Source organism: Bos taurus, chromosome 5, assembly GCF_002263795.3.
Source record: "Bos taurus isolate L1 Dominette 01449 registration number 42190680 breed Hereford chromosome 5, ARS-UCD2.0, whole genome shotgun sequence".
Taxonomy (NCBI): Eukaryota; Metazoa; Chordata; class Mammalia; order Artiodactyla; family Bovidae; genus Bos; species Bos taurus.
The window spans coordinates 20,883,191-20,889,190 of record NC_037332.1 but is presented as its reverse complement, the minus strand read 5'-3'; the positions used below and the strand labels follow the sequence as shown (position 1 = coordinate 20,889,190).

The following is a 6,000-nucleotide window of genomic DNA, read 5'->3' as shown; positions in this document are numbered from 1 at the left end:
TCAGTAATAGGATTATGTCATGCCTGGTGATGACAAGCTGGGGTTATGACAATAATAGTGGGTAACTTCACATGAGAAGATAAGGCAACTCCAAGTTATGACCAACCTAGATAGCATATTCAAAAGCAGAGACATTACTTTGCCAACAAAGGTCCGTCTAGTCAAGGCTATGGTTTTTCCAGTGGTCATGTATGGATGTGAGAGTTGGACTGTGAAGAAAGCTGAGCGCCGAAGAATTGATGCTTCTGAACTGTGGTGTTGTAGAAGACTCTTGAGAGTCCCTTGGACTGCAAGGAGATCCAACCAGTCCATTCTGAAGGAGATCAGCCCTGGATGTTCTTTGGAAGGAATGATGCTAAAGCTGAAACTCCAGTACTTTGGCCACCTCATGTGAAGAGTTGACTCATTGGAAAAGACCCTGATGCTGGGAGGGATTGGGGGCAGGAGGAAAAGGGGACGACAGAGGATGAGATGGCTGGGTGCCATCACCGACTCAATGGACGTGAGTCTGGGTGAACTCCAGGAGTTGGTGATGGACAGGGAGGCGTGGCTTGCTGCGATTCATGGGGTCGCAAAGAGTCGGACACGACTGAGCGACTGAACTGAACTGAACTGAAGGCCACGGTGGTACATGGGTTATGCACATTGAAGCATGTCATTGGACATGATCACGGGGTATCAGTAGAGAGTATGAGGGACCCAGGAGTCAAAGTCATAGACAAGGAGAGGCTTGACTAGGAGGTCCCGCAGTTGATGACAGGAAGAGGTTGCAGATAATTAAACCAAGTGTCATGAGTTTCAGAATGGATAAAGTTATTTTTTTAAGAGTAAAGAGAAGAAATCATTTGGAAGAGACGATGTAGAGCAGGGAACGTCCCTGCATCTTTGCGTCATGTGAGTAAAGAAGAAGCACAGCTTTTACTTTAAGGACTACAGTGGGAAACGTTTCTTGGGAGACAGCCAGATTTTTAAGGTTAAGAAAAGCAGAGGGGGATTTTTCAAAAGAAACTGAGGACAAAGGAGAATTTTTGGATCAGAGATCAGGCTTGAAAGAATACTGGAAGAGGAGACTGGCTAGGACTAGGGAACACAGGCAGCCCATTGTTTTAATACATAAGTGTATGGTGATGCTAGAAGACTTACAAGAGCTTTGAGTGTCTGATGATGACTAGGTATTTGAGGCAACAAGGGGATTCTTCAGAGCTAATCATACAGGCAATGGTTTTACTTCTTATACTCAATGGAGTGGGACATCTATACCCTCCTGCTGAGTCTTACTAATGTGGTCTTTGGGAGCTGATAACAAGGGCAGAGAGTTGTGGGCTGCCCTCGGAGTGACTGCTCCTGTCCGCTCACCACTGCTACAGAACAGAGAGAAGGGAATCATTAGTACAAGACCATTCTGTTTAAAAATTAATTCTGTCTCAGCAAGAAGGATGGTATTTAATTAACTGTGTAGAGAGTTATAGCCAAAAGGATTTGTATTGATAAAATGTTTGGGGACTTAAAAGGGATAAAGCCTCAGTTACTAGATAATACAAGTGGCCATAATAACTGATCTCCTGAGCATATCTGATGACCAAGTTCAGGCTCTATTAAGAAAATTATCATGAAACTAGAAGATACTTACCAGGGATATGAAAGGCTGGAACTGGTAATTAATCCTCCCTCATTGTTCAGTGCAGATTAGATCCTCAGGAGGCTGTTACAAATTTGAGCTCCCAGAGTTCAAAACAGTTTTGAAATATTGGAGAGGGTCCAGGTAAGAATAAGAGAAAGTTCTTTAAGAATTGTCCCTTAAAAAAAAATATTGGAGTACAGTTGATTTACAAAGTTGTTTTAGTTTCAGGGGCACAGCAAAATGGCTGAGTTATACACATACATATATTCACCCTGTTTTAGACTATTTTTCCCAGATAGGTTATCACAGAGTGTAGAGTTCCCTGTGTTACACAGTAGGTTCCTATTAGTTATCTATTTTATTTATAGCAGTGTGTATATGGCAATCCCAGTCTATCAATGTATCCCTCTTCCCATTACCCCCAATAACCATAAGCTTGTTTTCTGCATCCGTGACTCTACTTCTGTTTTATAAATAAGTTCACATGTACCCTTTTTTTAGATTCCACATCTAAGTGATATCACATGATATTCGTCTGTGTCTGACTTCACTCAGTATGACAATTTCCATTTTTATAAAGAAAGAGAACTTGGAAGAAGACTCACAAATGATCATTTTTGCTGTCAATTCTATATTAAGACTAGTAATTGTCAACATAATATTAATTCTATATATAATTCTATATATAACACAAGTAATTTGGCTGTGAAATCATCATGAAAAAACTGCATTCGTGGAGTGTTCTGGGGCCTATGAAAGACATCACTGAAACATCAGTAACTTAAAGCAGCAGTTCCCAACCTTTTTGACATCAAGGATTGGTTTTTGTGGAAGACAATTTTACAATTTTTCCATGGGAAGAGTCGGGGACAGTTCAGGCAGTAATGCCAGTTATGGGGAGAAGATGAAGCTTTGCTCGCTTGCCTGCGGCTCGCCTCCTACTGTGTAAGTTTCTAACAGGTAAGTTTCTAACAGGTGTGGCCCTGGGGTTGGGGATGCCTGGTTTAAAGGACAGAAATGCCTCTTTCCAGAAATGCTCTGAAAATAGCCTCTAGATGATGTGGTGAAACTGAAAGCGTGCGTGGCTGCCAGGAGGAAACCGCTGCCTCCAAGATGGCTTCACTACTGTTCCAGAGGTCTGTGTAGATTTCATACTTTACATTTTATCACTGCTTCCATTATCAATAAAGCTGACCCTGAGAACAATAATTCACACTGAGAACAAATTATCTGTAACCAGGTACAGATGATGGGGATAATGACTGAGAGTGCCCTGAAGAGATGGGCAAAGCAGTTTGAAGGACGAAATATCGGAGGGAACCAGAAAGGGGAATGAGTATTCTGAAGACAGACCATCTCCTCCGTCGGTTTGTCCAGGATCAAACCTGCTTTCAAAATCCAGGGAAGCTATTCACCTCTGGTCATGAAGGAAAGATTCCTGGTGTACAGGTGAGAGCCGGATGCCTAGATTTACGTAAGACATACCAGAATACCAGATGGAAGTTTCAGTTTTCTCTAGAACTTTTGCAGTGTGAGTGAAAGCAAAGAAGAGAAATTTAATACAAATATATTTTCTATATATACCTGTAATAAAACTCAGCTTCACAAAACACGTCAGGTACCAAAAGCCTAAAATAAATCTTGTATTCTGGGGCGAAAAAGTTTTTAATGTAATTTGATTTTTGGGGCTCTGATTGATAGATAAAAGAGAAGAAATGGAGCCTTCTTTTCAAAACACTCAGATCAAAAAAAAAAAAAAAACACTCAGATCATATTTATGCATTATTTCTGGGCATAATTTTTTAAAAAGATAATAATGCAAGAGGTTATTGTTTGTTCTCAAAGCATTCCAAGCAATCAAAATAATTTGTTTGCTTTTGATTCTTCTCCTTACCCAACATTATATAGGTAAGGTTTTTGCAACATTTACTAAATTTCAGTTAATGTCAATGAAAATTGGAAAAAAAAAAGACAATTCAAGATATGCAAGGTTTGATAAAATTCTTTCTTCTTAGAACATTTCTGAAATATCCATTTACAGCATCACTGTGTACATTAATGTCTTCCCTTAACTGGTGAATGTGTTGTAGAAGAGATATGTTAAAACAAACTTTTTTTTTTAATTTAAATTTATTTATGTTGATGTATGGTAAAACAAACTTTTTCCATTAAATATTTTTAAGGTGACACATGTGCAATCAGAATTCCTTTAACATAATTTCAGGAGCTTTTTGTACTATGTAATTGGCTTCTGCTGCTTAATTTGAGTGATTATAAAATAATTTGGGTTTTTTTAAAGACTGAGAAGCATTTCCCAAGGTGAGCTTTTCCAAACAAAAAACTGAGTGTTATAAATTCCACCTCCAACAGACCAGAATTCACAACCATTGGTCAGGGGCAAATACCACTGGGACGGCATCCTCAGTCCCTGCGTGCCATTTCAACAAGTCGGAGCCAAAGGTAAGTTTTTACACTTGCCTTCTTCTTGGGTTATAGACTTTTTTCCTACTATAACAACCTTTGAAAAAAAATAATTCACCTTGCTTTAGTGTTTCATGGTGAACTTCAATGGATTGGGTTTAGTTTGCTCCTTTTATATTTATATTATTCTTGGAAAATCCAAAATTCTGAATTAGCTTAGGAATTCAAAAATACAGCAAAAGAGTTTATCTTAATAGCCATGACAGATGCCAATAAAATTATAGTTGTTTCCAATATAGTCCTTAAATCAGGTGCCCTGATACAGAACACATTCTTTGCTAGTATTGACAGGTACTATTGGTTGTTACTGATTGAAATATTATGCAAAAGAAGAAAATTATAAGAATCAGGTGTTTAAAATGTACTGATGATCATATTAGGATTGTGCAATTAGAATGCCTTTTTAAGCTATATATTTTAAAGCTTTATATAAGTATATGCTATTAAAATATCATTAGATGGCATAAAGTAGACATTAAGTTCAAAGTTTCAACAAGCCACTACATTAAACACTAATGTAAGTATTTGAAGGAAGAGATATGCTTTTTATCTACACATGGATATGTGTTCTTCATATTTCTAAGGTTCACAGACTGCCTTATTGGTGATAGCTTTAGGGGATATGTCAAATGCAAGTAAATTCTAATATGCAGATCTTTATAGTATGAAGTGAGAAAAAATAAGCAAGTGCATAATTTTTTTGAACAATGAAACTTGCCAGAAATGTACAAGGAAAATGTATACTTCTTAGACTAGTGTTGACCGTTGTTACTGCTTCCCCCCTGAATATGGAGATTGGTTCTTGAGAGATTTGCAAATCACACTGTTTTATTAAGCAGGACTTTGTTGGTGACTGCATAATACAGTTTCAAATCTGAGATTGTGCAAAACCTTCTGCAAAGGCAAGTAAAACAGAGGTTTAGTTTATCCTGCGTGAATAAAATTTATTTGAAAAAAGCATAGGAGGGGATAAAAAAGAGCTCCTTGTACTACTTCTTATTCTCAGAGGAATTCCATATGCTTCTGCCTAAACCTGCTTCATAAAGACTTTCTTTCAAGTAACTGAAGGTCAGTTGGTCTGCCAGTGCATTCAAGTTTAAAGGTAATATTTACCATGAATTCCTTTTTATATGTCTGTGTAGGTACAAAACCACACGTACTGTTCATAAGTAAATCCAAGAAATGTATCTGAAATACAAAACCTTTAAAATTAGACATGCTTGATAAAAAGTTTTACAAATATTTTGTTCCTCAACAAATGATCACAAGGTAACACTTTTGATAGGCTTAATTTAAACATTTAAAATTATGCTAAGAGATTTTTTTCTAAACTACGCTGTATTCAAAGGAGTATACACAGAATTAAAATAATTAAAATTATAAGATATTGACTGATTCTCCCAAATGCGTGATGCTACCATGGAAAATAAAAATTACATTAATTAAAGAATTACAAAACATTGCTCTAATCTTATGTGTGTGCAAATGCTCCTCTAAGGAAATCTTGCTAAACGGTGACTTTTAAACATGTGTTCCCATTGATTCTGAATCTAAACTTTAAATAGCCATTAATAATTGAAATAAAACACCAAGGACTAAAGGAAAAATGGTTTTTCTTATCGCCTCCATTTAGTTAAGAACAAATTTTGAAAATATTGCCATGAAATATTAATTTTATGTATGTACATATTAAATTATGTGTGTATTAATGACACCCAGAGGCAACAAAGAAGGAAAAAAAAAGTCTTCATTATTTTGTCTGGAAAAAGCCTTGGGCTTAAATGAACAAGAAACAGACTTAGTTGTATTACTGGCCAGCTCTGTCTTGGTTTCCTCATTTTTAAAATGGTATGACAGTTATAGTAATTATCATCATTATCAGCTCTGCATCCCAGAGC

At 36.8% G+C, this 6,000-nt stretch overlaps 1 protein-coding gene across 2 annotated transcripts in view; it reads left to right on the top strand.

Annotated features, from left to right (window-relative positions):
• The first annotated feature begins 3,999 nt into the window (after positions 1-3,999).
• EPYC (epiphycan) overlaps positions 4,000-6,000 on the top strand; it is a 42,026-nt gene continuing 40,025 nt past the window's right edge. The window contains exon 1 of one of the 2 annotated variants that reach the window (XM_010804759.4): positions 4,000-4,081. The gene's annotated coding sequence lies outside the window, so the exon portion shown is untranslated. 2 annotated transcript variants of the gene reach the window in all.